Source organism: Triticum dicoccoides, chromosome 3A, assembly GCF_002162155.2.
Source record: "Triticum dicoccoides isolate Atlit2015 ecotype Zavitan chromosome 3A, WEW_v2.0, whole genome shotgun sequence".
Lineage (NCBI taxonomy): Eukaryota > Viridiplantae > Streptophyta > Magnoliopsida > Poales > Poaceae > Triticum > Triticum dicoccoides.
Window position 1 is genome coordinate 702591095 of NC_041384.1, and position 16119 is coordinate 702607213.

Below are 16119 nucleotides of genomic sequence, written 5' to 3' on the forward strand. Positions count from 1 at the left end.
CCGCATAAAAGATTTGTGTCGAGTCAAACTTTAGAAACTTTGACTAAATTTGTATTTAAAAGTATCAACATCTACAATACCAAATATACATAATATGAAACTACATTCCATAATGAATCTAACGATATTCCTTTGGCTTTGTAAATGTCGATACTTTTTTTATAAGTTTGGTCAAAATAGAGATATTTTGACTTCATACAAAAGTTAGACTAAAAATAAACGGAGGGAGTACATATTAACACCATAACTTCTTATATTTCATAAAAACGATTCCGCCAAAATGGCTTCGAACAGCTGAACAAGAGTTTCTTTTGAGCTGAAATTGAGTATGACGGACTTCTTTGCTATGGAAAGTGTTTACCACCTTGCCGTCCATGTCAACCTGAATTAGCCACTCAGAGAATTTTACCAACACGAGCAACTTGCCATCCCTAGGCACAACCACCACATCACAACCGTCATTGTGATTCTCACACTTTGTACTGATCTTCATTACCGAAAATTTAATCTGGCACTTGAAGGTCTAGGCCTCGCTTTCGTAGTCCTACAACACTCAAATATCAATGACTGTTGCTGCATCATTGAAACTGGACATGCCGAGCATGCCATCCATCTCAAACAAATCGGCTCTGCTAGGAACAACTAGAGCATGCATGTTCTCGAACGACTCATTCATTGTGTCGAACACCATTATAATGTTCATTTCCCTCCCAAGGCGCAGTCGGTACCAGTGCAAGCAAGCACATGACAGCAGGGCTCTGTGGGATATCAACTTCACTCTGCCCGCCTACTCTACGTGCCTCAGCGGCTGCCCGGCTCCCAATGTGAATATATAGCACCCATTTTGACTGGCAGTTACCGGATCCCGATACTAATAAATTAGCATATACTCACCGGTAGGAGCATGTGGGTATATGCCCATTAGCGTAAATCCAGAAATGACCAGAAGCTGATTGCGGAAAGACACGATGAGGGGGCCGTCACAGGAGGCCTCCATCAATATCTCCTTCGGGAAGCCGCGGCGTAGATGCGACGGCCACCCTCTCTCGCGGCCTTCACCATGGTCACTGCCAGAGCTATGTTGAGGCCGAGGGGGGCATTGCCCCCTCCCTCGCCCCTACCCTTGGACCAAACTCTAAAGAATTTTTTGAGGGATGGCTTACATGAGAATTTTTTTAGCAGTCTACGCTCCATGTCAACCTGAATTAGCCAATCAGAGAATTTTACGAGGAACTTGCCATCCCTTAGCACGACCACCATCACAACTGTTATCGTGATTCTCACACTTTGCATTGATCTCCATTACCGGCAATTTAATCTGCCACTTGAAGGTCCAGGCATCGCTTTCGTAGTCCTGCAACACCCAGATATGAATAAATATCGTTGCATCATTGAAACTGGACATGCCGAGAATGTCATCCATCTCAAACAAATCGGCTCTTGCATGAGCAAGTGGAGCGCGCATGTTTCGGAACGACTCATTCATTGTGTCGAACACCACTATAATGTTCATTTCCCTCCCAAGGCGTAGTCAGTACCAGTGCAATCACGCACGGAACAACACGACTCTCTGGGATATCAGCTTCACTCTACCTGCCTACTTCACGTGCCTCGACGGCTGCCCGGTTCTCAATGCGAATATATAGCACCATTTTGACTGGCAGCTATCGGATCCCGATGCTGATAAATTAGTCTGTACTCACCGGTAGGAGCATGTGGGTACATGCCCATTAGCATAAATCTAGAAATGCCCCATAAAGGAATATACTGCTGGTTCGCCGGATAGCAAACGCCCAAAAGCTCATTCCGGAAAGACACGAGGAGGAGGTCGTCGCAGGAGGCCTCTAGCAAGATTCCGGGAAGCCGTGCCGCACTCCGCCCACCCACTTGATGTGCATTGGTGGCTAGCTGGAGCCAATACAAAAATGTCGGGTGCGTGGAGGGGGGCACCAGCCTCTGTTTATCACCCAGCTCAATGTATTGAGATTTATAAATTTTTTTATCGAAATGAAATAAATTTTTATATTAAACTTTTATACTTTATAAACAATTTTTCTATTAAGCTAGAGATAAATAAGTATACTTTTATGTTACATAGTTATCATAGTTAACCACTGAACAATATTGCTAAATATTAATTGCATTGTTCTTTTTATAAAATGGTTTCTGCTAAATATATATCACTAAAAATGGTTTGAGCTAAATTTAAGTTCTTTTTTTAACATAAGTTCATTCTGAAATAAATTTCATAAAAGTACAAATTTTACATAATGTATACACATATATATTTGTGTGTATCCATGTACGTATATTTTAATATCTTAAAATATCATTGTAGAAATCTCTGAACTACATTGTCTAACAAATATCTTAATAGTGGTTTCCAGTGTATTATTATGTACTAACTATGTTTATAAATTTGATGGAGTATAAATGGAATCGTTGCCAAATGAGTGTTCTAAGTTTGGCTTTGTCTTAAGCTGATAATATGTGGATGTTATTATATTTTTGAAAAGTAGTCAGATCTTTTAACCAAAAATATAGCACATATAACCCTGGAAAATAAAGATAATTATGTGCATGCTATCTGTTTGGTATGGAAGTAGTATCACTGATAGTAATCACCGGAGCATAAAAATGATGTCAATTTACTTGCATCTATACAATTTTACTATTTGATATGATTTTTTGGGATGCAATTATTTTTATTACCTAAAATCAGGGAGCTTCAAAACTCATATTCCTTTTGTGCAATGGAGTGAAAAATTAATGTGTCCACCAAACCGTCCACCAGCACGGCATGACAACATCCTGGTGGCTACGAGGTGCATGCCGAGGTCTAGAAACATGCATATCATGCTATAATCTTCATTAATTGTGGTGCGTACATGCGTAACTACTTTATAAAATTGACCAATGCATCTTTAGATTTTTATATATTAGGTCTTGTTTGGTTCATAAGTCCTAGGACTTTTTCTAGTCCCAAATAAAAAATCCCTAATCCCTAAAAAGTCTCTCCCTTTTTCATTTCAGGGACTAAAAAGTTCTTAGTTCCTCTCTAGAGGTTATTAAATGACATGTAAAAGACCATGTTATCACTAGTATACAGAAAAATAACAACCAAACAACACCATGGGGCGGCGGGGCAACGGGTGCGGTAGGGGCATTGTTGGAAAAGTCTCAAAAAAGACTCTCCTTGAGAGTCTTCTTCATTTAGTACCAAGAAGCAACTTTTAGTCCCTAGTAGTCCCTCCTGTTTGGTTAAAAAGTCTCTAAAAGGGACTTTTTCTAGTCCCTACATCAAAAGGTCCCTGGAAACAAACACCCACTTAGTCTCACCTTGTGTCTCATCTAGTTAAAGTATTGCGAGTCTGATGCCACATTTAAGTCATGAAGATGATAAGACTCAACTAGAGGTCATGCATGCACTCTTATTCCTCATGCACCGTGCAGATCCAATTAGGGGCAGAGTGATGTATTTATCGCTTTGGGGGTTGAACATGTGAGGCGATTTTTATTGATCAGTGTGAACCCATGAAACTCGTGCCAATCATATAGGACTACATTTATTGTCATGCATGACACAAAGTGGTACATCATTTAATATGATACGGTATCATGATATGATACTCAAAGCTCTCTCTTTCTTCATTTAATTATATGCCACCTTATCAAAATTGCTTAGTTGACATGCATGATACTAACTATAATACTCCCATCTGTTCAAAAAAAAACTATAATACTCCCATTACAACCAGTCTTATGAATTTATCATCTATCTTGGTTGCCCAAAATTTTGAGATGACGCATTTAAACTGGAAGAGGGGATTGTGTGAAGTGCTAGTGTAAGGAGCACTTATGTTATAGACTATCAACTTGCATATTTTAGAAAATCGATGGAGTGCATATCCCACGAAATACAGGTTAAATACTCTAATATGTTACCATGCAGTTCAGAATCCGATTTAAGTAGAGAGCCAACCACATTCTACTATGCAAAGCCCACGATCCTTTTTAAGGTCTCATTTCGCATGCAGCGGGATCGCTGGACGCTGGTGCTATCTCTTCGAGCACAGCGGCGGTGACATGGCCTAGAAGACAGCCGGTTCGGCACGAGAAAGGGGCGTGCAGGATGGCTGCTTTGAGTCTTCCGTCCTACCCTAGATATGTTGGCGCCACCCCTCTGTCAGATCAAGCTTCGACGACGATGGCACACTAAGGAGACAATTGGTTGTTTTGCTTTTAGGACCCCAAGAGATTTCCTTGATTTTATTCACAGGGTCTTCCTGCAAAGTGTTGGATAGTCTGTGTTTTGGATGCCTTTTCATTGTTTCTACGTGTGGGTATCTAATTTTGCTGATTAATGAATGACACATGGTTCACCTACAAAAGAAATCCGGTCTAATTTAAGACAAGCAGCATAGAGCATGCCTTTTTTTTAGGGAATCATTTGTGTGCGGCCCGCCGGCCGAACATTGTGCTGGACGCGTCCACACACGCACGATATAGGCGACCCACGTTGCGACACGTGGGGCCGCGGGGCCCACATATGTTATCTCTTCATCTCGCACAGCCGTCGTCGAAGGGTGCCAGGCGGAGCTCGCCGCCATCGGCCTTCATCCCGCGTGCCAGCTCCTCGAAGGCCTCGGCCACGGCCCGCGAGCTACTGCTCCATCCCCTGCCGTGCGGTGACCCTTGGCCGCCGGTGCGTCGCACACCTGCCCGGAACTGCGCCCGCTGATTCTAGTAGATGTGGAGCGGCCACGACGGCGCCTTGCATGCCGGTTTTGCTACGAGTGACTACTTTTTAAGGAGTGCACTCGATGCTGTGGTCCTGCCACACCATGGTCAGTGCTGCAAGGGGGCGCCATAATCTGGCGAACCTGTAGGCGCCGACGTGCTACACGGGGATGCTTCAATCGTCTACGCAAAGCTGTTATTGGCAGTCGACAAAGCTACAACAAGTGACGAAAATTGTCGGGGGTGTCGTGCGACATATGCCAAAGGATGACTTATCATGGAGGGGGCTAATAAGACGTCGCCGGTGCCAGGAAACAGGATGAGGCGAAGATATGCACGCCGGCGAATCTTACCCATGTTCGGGGCTCTCCTAGGAGATAACACCCCTAGTCCTACTCTGTGGGGTTTCCGCATGATCACTAAAGCAACAAGAGTGGCTACAAGATTGCTCCTAGAGCTGTTTCTCTAGAGGAGGAAGAAGAACAAGGCTAGCCCTAACTTCCTCTCTTTGTAGGTGTGTGTGAATGAACTAAGGTCTGAACCCTTTGCATGGGTGCCCTGGGGGTTCATATAGGCCTACCCCCAGGGGTACAAAGGTAATCCGGCCAGGTGTGGGACCCGGCTGTCAGTGTCTCTGGTCGCCGGCTTCTCCGCTGGCTGGTGGGGCCCGCTGCCTGGCGGGTCCCACCGTCTGTCTCGTACTTGGACGACAGGCCGCGTCTGCCGCTTGCGGGTCTGGCCGGCTGCTCAGCACTGTAGCGACGCCGGTAATGATGTGTGCTTTGTTGGGGGAGGCGTGGCTACAGTACCGCCGCCCGGCGGGCGATCACTGTAGCCATCCCCCATCTCTTCTGATTAATGGCGCACGGACTTTAAGGGAAGGGGAGGGCCGCCTGGTAGGAGTCGGCTTCCCCTCACGCCGACTGGTCCGGGTTCGCCGCCTTCTGGCTTCTCACTGACAAGTAAGGCCCACCGCTTGTGGGCCGTACCGACAGCCCGTAATGGCGGCAGAGGCATGGCCTTCTCTGCCATGCGTGATGTCATGGGCGGAGTGGCAACAGTGCCGCGCCGGACGGGAGATCTTCGTCGGGTACGGTGCACTGTGGCCACGCTTGGCCCTCGATTCGAGGGTGGCAGGGTGTGCTGTACCATGCCCTGTCTCATCGTATTCATGTGGATGCTGACTTCGAGGATGCCCGGGACCGCCTGCTAGGAGCCGGCCTCTCTGGAGGCCGCCTGCCAGGAGGCGGTCCAAGTCGTGGCCGTCTTCGGGGGTTCGCCGCCTTCTGGCAGCCGGCCGCTTGGATCTGCCGGCCATAAGAAGGCGGCGACTAATCTTGGATGCTTGAGGGGCGCAGTCGGTCCCGATGTCTTGAAAGGCCATGGGTGGCAGATGAGGCTACCCGTGGCCAGTAACTCCGACGAATTGCTACATGCGTTATTCTTTTTTGCGGGGACAAGAGAAAGCAGGTGTTACAACCGGTACACATCGAAGCTACAACCGTCAACCCAAAATGCTACGACCGGTGGAATTTTTTGCTGGAACTAGAGAAAAAATGGGCTTCGATGGACGGACGTGCGTCAGAGCTGCAACTAGTCCTAAAAAATGCTACGTCCGGCAACCAAAAAAGTTGCATCTGATTTTGAAAAAAGCTTCAACTGGATACGGGATAGCTGAAGGTCGGCCACCGTGCAGCACAAAAAGCTACAACCGGCGGTGAGAAAGCTACGACCGGCTTAAAAAAAGTTTCAAACGGATACAGGGTAGCTAGAGGTCAGTCACAGCGCAGCCGAAAAAAGCTGCAACCAGCGTCGAGAATAGGTACAACCCGCTTCTAAAAAAGCTTCAAACTGAAAACAGCTAGATAACAATGGCGACCGGCAATGACGGAGCTGCATGGTGGTGCTGCCATGGGCGCATTGCCAACTACAACAGCAGGCCGGTGGTGACGCTGGAACCCCCATCCGGTTGTGCTGCAACCAGGGGGTGTGAGACACATCGAGATGCAAAGTGGAGTTGCATCCGGCGAGCCGTGGCGTCCTCGGCGAGCTGCGATGCCAACCGTCCCCGGCGAGCTGCTACGTCGAGCAGGCCCGACGAGCTGTGACGGGGCGGCCAAGGGCGCGCACGAGGAGGTTGACCTGCAGCTTTCTTTTTTTTCACACAAGTTTAGAAGGAGGAAGACGACCTGGATCGGGGGCAATCACATCCGTTGATGCGTCTAAATCGGACGCCTGGCAGCCGACCAGCCTAAATTTAGGTCGGCGCACCGGAGCCTATCAGCGTCCCTTTTTTAAAAGAAAAAAGATATAAATATCTGCCGGCTGATACGCATGGGACGTGTCAAGCGGCTATCAGTACACCTCGTTGCTGAGACCCGACGTACCTGCTTCATCTCCTCTCGTGATCCCATCTTCTTCCTCACCCGACGCTCGTGGTCAGTTGTGCTATTCCTTTGTTCCCTTTCCAAGAAGCTCCCTTCACTTCATCCGATTGAGCCAAGCAGCCGCGCCGGCGATTGCTGCAGCCCCGATGATTAAGCTACTGCAATGGTGATCTTCTTCAAGTCTCATCTTCACTGAATGCTTAGTGTAGACGATGGTGATGATGTGGTAGAATATAAGGGTGGAGCGGCATGTCCGTCACTCCGGCGATGCTTGGATGTATCCCTCTCGCATGTCGATGTCCGATGATGAAGATGTCTGGCCTCGTCAGCTCAGACAGATGGGCGGACTTCACCTCGTCGGCGCCCGGCCTGGTGTTGTCCACCTCGTTGGTGTCGGACTGGTGTCTTGCCTTCGCCTTGTCCGTGCCCGGCAAGATATGTGTTGCTTCATCGGAGAAGGACATGTCGGTGAAATGACTTCGCTTGTCGGAGCTCGGACAATGTTGGGGAAGTGGGTTGATGTAGAAGTCAAAGCACACTTGTGTGTCGCCGTGTGGCGGTGTCACGTGAAGATGATGAGTTGTCGATGTAGACCTCGGGGCATCGTAGTTACAAGGACGACCTCCACTCGGTGTAGACGGTTGGTGTAGAAGAATGGTGGCGTGCTGGTGCAGTCGACATCCTTGCCAGGCGAAAAGTCAAAGCAGATGGCGACGTCATGTGGACATCCGTCGGCGCCAATGTAGAAGACACCCTAGCCAGATGAAAGGTTGATGAAAATTGTGACGCCGTGTCCGGATGACAGTGTGTCGATATAGTCAGCTTCCACGCCGGAGGTGAAATCAATGAAGATGGTGACGACATGTTGATGTAATAGTCTTCCTTGTCGAGCCAGAGGTTGGTGATGACGACACCGGGAGGTTGATGAAGATAAAGATGAAGATGTGAAGACGATGCATGGAAGATTGTACATGGGTAACTCTGCCTCCGTCTTCTTATACGAGGTCGGTGGCGAGGCCAGATCGCTCACTGCCAACGCCATCCCATGATCTACATATTAGGTGATGTAGTGTGGGGCAGAGCTAGCAGCCGGTTGCACATGGGGTAGCTGCGATCTTCCCTCGGATTCGCCTCGTCCACTCGATCGATGCCCTGAAATGAGAGAAATAAAAAAAAGATAGATGTAAGATGATACGTGGCTAGGAGAAACACCTCTGACACGTCAATATCCCACACTGTATAACATTGTTCAACGTCAAGAAGTATACGTTGCAAATGTCTTACAGTCAACGCCTCTCAATATTAGCTTCCGGAGGACACTAGTGGGTGAACGATGGGAGGCATGGCTTCATCTTGTACGACGGCTGATGGATGTCCAATTGTCTCAGGATCCAGATAGGTTGTTTTGGAAATTGACAAAGGACGGTAGGTTCTCGGTTAAATCCATGTATCTGGATGTCATTAATACTAGTGTCATTCCTTGCTCCAGACATGTCTGGAAAGTTAAGGTACCTTTGCGAATTAAAGTGTTTATGTGGTTTGTGCATAAAAAAGTAATTTTGACAAAGGATAATCTGGCAAAACGCAATTGGGTGGGTTCTGCTAGATGTAGTTTCTGCGATTGTAATGAAACTATCAGGCACCTCTTTCTGGATTGTCCACTGGCTAAGCTTCTTTGGCGTTCGATTCATATTGCCTTCAATATTATTCCACCTACTTCTATCAATATGTTGTTTGGAACATGGCTTGATGGGGTAGACTTGGTTTTAGCAAGACTCATTCGTGTTGGCGCGTATGCCTTGTTATGGGCAGTATGGAACTGCAGAAATGATTTGGTTTTTAACAGAGCAACGAACTTTCATTTTTTGCAGGTTATCTTCAGGGCCACAGCGTTGATCCGTATGTGGTCGCTACTCACTCCGATGGAGGACAGGGGGCATTTGACTACTGCGTCTACCCGATGGGAGATGGTAGCTCGGGTTATTTTCAACCGGTTTGGATGGCGGTCATGTAATAGGATAGGCATGTAGTGCTCCTATTTTTTGCCAGCCGGTTGTGGCTTTATGTTTACGCTCGTCTGAGCGGCTTGTCGTCTTTTTTACTTTAAACCTGCTGAAGACTTTGTGACACTCTCTATTTTAATATTATGAGCCGTATGCATCTTATTGATGCAGAGGCTGGGGTTGCACCCCTTTTCAAAAAAAAAAAAAGTAAGATGATACGTGCTGATTTCAAGGATTGAGATAATGTAGCAGTCTTCTTAATTAAAAATCAATATTTAGCATCTACATCCTGTTTCTTTGCTTTGTTCTAGCTAACAATGAAATGTGGCAAATTGTCGGGCACAACAACTGTTGTTGAAGCCAGACCTTATCATCAATTCTGGCGTTTATCAAGAACTGCTTTCTTTCAGAAGCTGACCTGACATTAGGCACATCAGCTCTTGTGACTTACTATACAGTTGTTGAAGCCAGACCTTACCATCTTTGACTGTATTACATACTTGTGTGATGCCACCGTTTGTGCACCAATTTTTTTGCCGGTCTTTGCCTTCTTGCCTAGATGTTGTTGCATTCCATGATAGAAGAATAAGAATTCTGGTGAGCCCTGTCTCACATTTCTTATCGGAAATGTTAACGCCACACGTGTGGGCGTTTACCATCTCGACCACACGCATCCATCACCGTCCAGTACTATATGCACGAATTTTGACATAATCTGGCAGATTTTCTGTGCCACGTAGGACAAGGCGTGTGTATGGTGTGTGACATAGTTCCCCCACACATCCGTTTTACCACACGGAGGGGCCGGTGTGTGGGCGCTTAGCAGTTCACCCACACACCAGTTTTCAGTCACGCACAAGGGCTGGTGTGTGGGCATTTGCCATCTCGCCCACACGCCCGTCTCCTCTCCCACACGTAAGCTGCTAGTTGCCATGTGTTTTTGCAGCGCACATGGCAACTGCCTCTGGTGTGCTTTATAAGCAGGTGGCAACTCTCTTTTTTACCCGAGTTGCCATGTGTTTTTGCAGGGTACACGGCAACCGCCTAGTGTGCATGTAAGCAGATGGCAACTGTCTTTTACCGAATTGCCATGTGTTTTTGCATGATACATGGCAACACGTAAGCAGATGGCAACTCTTCCTTTTTACATGGCAACTGCCCTAGCATGCTTGTGAGCACATGACGTGGCAACTCCTAAAGTTATGAAATCATGGCAACTACATTAGATCAGACTATATATGGCAACTGCAATTGAGCAACCATGGCAACTGCAGTTGTCCGACATGGCAACTGTAGTTCAGCGACATGGCAACTGCAGATAAACGAACATGGACGAGGGTCTGGACCACGGCAACTGCGGGCGCGCGGTGGGCGTCACGCGTCGCGTGCGGGACCAGAAGGATACGAGGCCTGACATACGGGCGTGTGGGCGTTATCAACTTCGCCCACACGCACACGTGTGAGAGGGTTCAGGAGGGAAAAAAAGATGTGTGTGGGCATTAGTTGTTTTGCCCACACGTAGGTGTGTGGGCTGATTGCTGTCCATGCCACACGAGGCGTGTGACACAACTACCCGATACACCACACGTGTGGCAGTTATCGGGACCCTTTCTTATTTACGCATAGTGGATTTGCATCTTTATTCTTTTATGGCAGGGTTGCATCTTATGATTCATTATCATTCGAAAGTAGGAAATCATGAAAACAGAATTCAGTTTTCATAGCTCCAATTCCCCTCCCCCCCCCTCCCCTCGGGAGGTTCCCCTCCGTCGCCGGCGCAAGGCTCCCCCCTCGCTCACTCCTCCTCCTTGCCGCTGCCGGAGGACGTTTGCCGGGCGAAGCCCGTGCGGCGCTGGCAGCGGCGGGGCTCTCTTCTTCCTCTCCCGGTCGGGATCTCGGCGACGCAGGGCACCGCTCGTGGGGGAGCTGGGTCCGGCGGGACCTCCGGCGGCAGAGACGTGCGGATCTGGCGGCTTTGGTGCTGGGAGGCGGCAATGCGGCCCCGCGGCAGCGGCAGCGGGGGTTTGGTCTGGCGCGGCCGATCTGGCCCCCTGGGGGTTGCGGGTGGCGGCGGCCACTGCTGGAGAGGGCGTCTCCCCCTTGTCGACGGGGTTTTACGCCGGCACTCGGTGCGCCGTCTTGGTCGTGCTGGGCGGCGAGTCGGCGGCGGGTTTGGATTCGATCTGAAGTTGGCGGCTTCACCACGCTTTTCCTCCTCTGTCGGCCGGTCTGTGGGCTTCCTCTGGACGTCCTGCTCAGCTAGTTGGCGGAGCAATGGCGATGTGAGCTCTGGGTCGGGGGAAACCCTTGACCGGCGGTGCCAGTGACGATGTTGGTGACGCTCACCGCGCCGTTCTCCCTCTGGTGGGCGACATCGATACCCTCTCCTCGCCTCCACCCCATGGTCCCGGTTGAAAGCCTAAAATCTCTTGATTGGGCAGCGACGGCACATCGGCGTCATTTTCTTCTTGAAGACGCTGCCTTGGGAGTCCAGGATGGTCAGGGGATCAGCGCGGTGGTTTGCCTGTTTCTGTCGTGTCCCTGCTCGGCAATGACGGTGGGCTTCTTGGTCTTGGCCAGTGACGAGCGTGATGTATGGGTTCCTGTGAGAGATGAGGTGGGCAGGGCTCGTCCTCTCCCCAGCAACATGTTGGCCAGTCCATCCGTGCTCAGGGGTGAGCTGTTCTGCCTCCTGACGGTTTGGCGTCCTTCGATCCAGGCCGAGAGGGCAGGGGTGCCCTCTTCGGAGGCAGCGGCGGAAGGTAGGACAACAGGGTTGGCCCTTGGGAGTTGATGGAGCGTGGCCTCCCTCCGGTGGTGAATTGCTCCCATGTCGCGGCTGCGTCGATGGCATGATCGGAGGCCGTCGCTTGTTGTTCCGTAGTGTTTGTATCCTTGTCGATTTTCTTTTTTCTTTTTTTCCTTCTTTGTTGTGGTGATGGCTGTAATGTGTGGTTGGTGCTTTATATATAAAGCAGGGCGAAAGCCTTTTTCGGTAAAGTAGGAAATCATTCATGTGCAAAAAATGAAAATAATCGTGGCTAGTACTTTTTACTAGAATACTTAACCAGTTCTTACCAGATGATTCAATCCATTTTTGCTCCAATTATTAAGAGTTTTCTGCCTTCCTGTGCCATAACACAGCTAATAATGCAGACATATACACGCTCATGCTTGTGGTTATGTCTTTCCTTTTGTCTTATGTTATTTCTCCTGTACACTTTACTTTGTCATGGCATTCCTTAGTTCTCCGTTGAAACCTGATTGATATTATCACGGACTTCCTTGTGTAGGTGTTTTGACAGTTGTGGAATTGGAGCATGGAAAACCATTGCAACTCCAAATGTAGTGAAGTAACTGAATTTGAAGGTAAGCTGTAGGGATTTTGTAATGCTAGATGCTGACACTTGCCCTTGCCAAAGTGCTGGAATGATTTTATTAGCTGTACTTGAACCCCCTATTTTTGAGTCGTGACTAGTCATCGACTAGTCGATGAGTCGCAAAAAAAAAGTCGACTCAACAAAGTGTTGACTAGTTGATGAGTCGCGACTAGTCGCAACTGCAGGGTCGACTATTTAAGAGTCGCTACCCCAGAACGACTCGTCGACTCAAAAACCTTGCTTGAATCTATTTCTGGTTTTCATTATGTAATGTCTATCATTTATATAGACAAATTGGTTGGCATCTTCTCTGAAGTCAGTTTACTTTGTTTCATATTGGAAAGTTGTCAACTGCTGATTCTCTTGATGTGTCTCCCCATGATGAGTCAGCAATACTGAGAAATAAAGCTACAATTAAGCATATGTGGCATTTACTTTTTGCTTCAGCTCATGAATTATGAAATATGAACGTCGGAAAATAACAACTAAATGGAGTTTGCTGCCTTAGGCTGCTCTGGGAAAAGAAAACACATTGGTGAAATCTAGAATTTTGATTTTTGTTTCTGTATATGCCCTTGCTGTAAGATGTGGGAGAAATAAGTTGGGAGTGTTCTTTTATCCTTTGATATACTACACCTCAAATCTTCTCCGCTGATAGCTTACTGGAGAAATGTATTTGTAAACGCACTTGGCATTTCTGTATGCATGTCATTGTACCTACAATACCAAAAAGATACTGCAATTCTTATTTTAAAATTACGGATAAGCCATCTACTACCTCCATACCAAAATATAAGATGTTTTTGTAGGATAGTTTAGCCTAGCAAAACGTCTTATATTTGGGCACAGAGGTAGTAGCTGCGAATATGTACAATGCATGTCCATCTAATATGTTATTTCTATCTTCTGATAGATTGTTCTCTCAGTCTGCAGATTGAGAACTACAATGAACCCTATCTCAACGCTTTACATGAGTATGACGATGGGAAAGATTATGTGAATAAAGCAAGCTTTAGTTCTCCTTATGATTATATGTGAATAAAGGAAGCTTGCGTATATGCATCGTACTATTGGAGACAAGGATGCAAAGATCAAAATACTTGCTATATCTTACTCTATTACCTTGAACTTTTGTTATGAGATTAAACAGTCTGTTGCATTTAAGAGCGAACCTTCTAAAATCTAGATATGTTAACATCCAGTGTCCATATTAATCTTGTAAAAACTTAATATTCCGTTTTGTTCCACGAGAACTACTGAGCAGACTGTATAACCTGATGAGGGAATTGATAGTAGCAGTCTCTGTTTTCTTGTAGCAACAACTTATTTTGTGGTGTTTGGTCAATAATGTTCAGATGTGATGGTTGTCATTGGCCTTAAATTTTTGATGGTGTGTAGCAAGTGGTAGTGGTATTTTAACCAATTCAGTGTGCAACTTTCTTTTACTCGCATACCATGATCTTGTAATACAGGGCAAGTTTTGTTCGGAGATGCCAAGATGATTTTCGTTTGAGCTTCCAGACTGCAAAGTAATCCAGCATATATATGATTAACTAAGCAAATTAGTCCTCCGAGTTCTGACCAAATTTTCTGCTTGGCAACAATTTAATATTTTCGTGAGAGCTTTACACCAAGCACTGAGGATATTTAAATTTAAGTTGTTATTATATGGTGAACCCCACCACCCACACACACGCGTGCGCACAATCACTTTGTGCGAGGGTGGGTGTGTCTTGTATCAAGATGATGGGAAATGTTGACAAAGTATCCTTGTTATGCAAGTTAGGATTAGGCAGCTGAACTCTAACAGACAGGATTCCACAGTGATTCACCAGAAGTTTGTGTTTCATTGCAAGCTCTTTTGTACAGAGGTTTAGATCTTGGTGGAAGACATGGTTAAGAAATGGTAAGTGAATATGAGGTTCGAAAGTTCTGTACTATGTATTTTTAGAGCATCAGCTATATAAACCACTTCCCGGCCATCATTTTGTATTGGAAAGCTCTTCAGCTTCCCTTTCATTGCCTATTTGGACTTATTATTCCTGCAGTCATTAATTTCATCATTCTGTAATCCATGATAATATTAATATTAAAGAAAGATGCTGGTGAGTTTTCGACTTCCAATGAAAGAGCGGTTGATTTTCAGATTCTTGGTGAATTAGATTATGCTATGATCATAGCTATATGTGTTTACATCCAAGAGGATACAATCCATAATGAATAATTCTGATGAAATCTGAAATTTTGTTTTTGGTTTCTATATGTACCCATGCTTTATGACATGGGGAAAATAAGTTGAGTGATACTCCATTCGTCCCAAAATTCTTGTCTAGGATTCGGTTTTTTCGATAAAGGGTGGATTTTATTAACTCAGAATGAAGCATCAAGTGAATAAAAACATAATGAGCACACACCCGGTCTCTGCATAGTTAAGATGCACATAGCCAACACACACTAAACACGCCGGCAAATAGCAAAGTCATACAAGACCAAAGCTATGCTAGCATGGTAAAAGAAGAAGAAAAAAGCCGAAGCGATCAACATAGCAATCAACAAACTACAGTAACGACCTTATCCGCACCAACATTCTCTTGACACCACAAGGACGACGAAGTTCTTCAACAACAACACCTTCAGGAAGGGAACAACGCTCAAACGCCGCCGTCACCGGATCTAACCATCAAAGATTAGATTCTAGGTTTTCACCCTAAAGAACATGTCGGAGCATATCCGAGCAATGCCTTCAACAAGGTAACGACAAAAAAACATCGCCATTGCCAGGTATAACCAACTTCGGTCAGACCTAGGATTTTCACCTCGGAGCTCGAGACTAGGTAGTCCAGAAGCACCACCGAATTGAAGTCAATCATGTGTTGTCGCCACCACTTTCCCGCGATCCCAACAGCTGCATACACTACCGCTGCACAACCTCACCCTCTGCGTTAAATCGTCATCCATAGATTGTGTGTCATCGCTGAAGGCAAGCTGGACAAAAGTGAGAGCCACCAAAACTCACAAAGGAGCATTTTGGCTGCATCCCGCAAATTCGTCGGTACAAGCCACTGACAATAGCCGCCGAATCTGAAAAGAAAAACACTCACAAAAGATCCTTGTGCGGCAATCTGTAGCTCGAGAAGTCGGCCGATGCCGCCACGGTAAGGTCTGATGAATACCACTACCGGATGGCGCCGGCCAATGGAAGACACCTGCCGCATACTGAATCCAGACGGACCGGTGAGAGGACGAGCCCTCGCCTGCTCCCCCATCATGAACCAATCAGATCTGATCTGTTGTGCAGGGGAAGGCACTAGCCATCCTGGGCGGCCGATGGGCTGGACCAAGACTGCCGCAGCCCTCCTGGCTAGCCCTCCACGTCTAAACCTCCATGTCCAGATCAGAACTCCTTCAATACAAGACGGAGAATGTCCGGCCCGTGTTGACTCGCTTGGGGGAGAGGAAGACAGCCTCAGACGTTGCAACGTCGGAGAGAGTCCCACCGCCGCCGCTGTACGCCGCGCGGGGCTATGCCCGCCGGCTCCGATCGATGGCGGCGAGGGGTTAGGGACGAGGCGGAGCCCTGTTGTGGCCAAGATGGATCGCCTCCCTTGT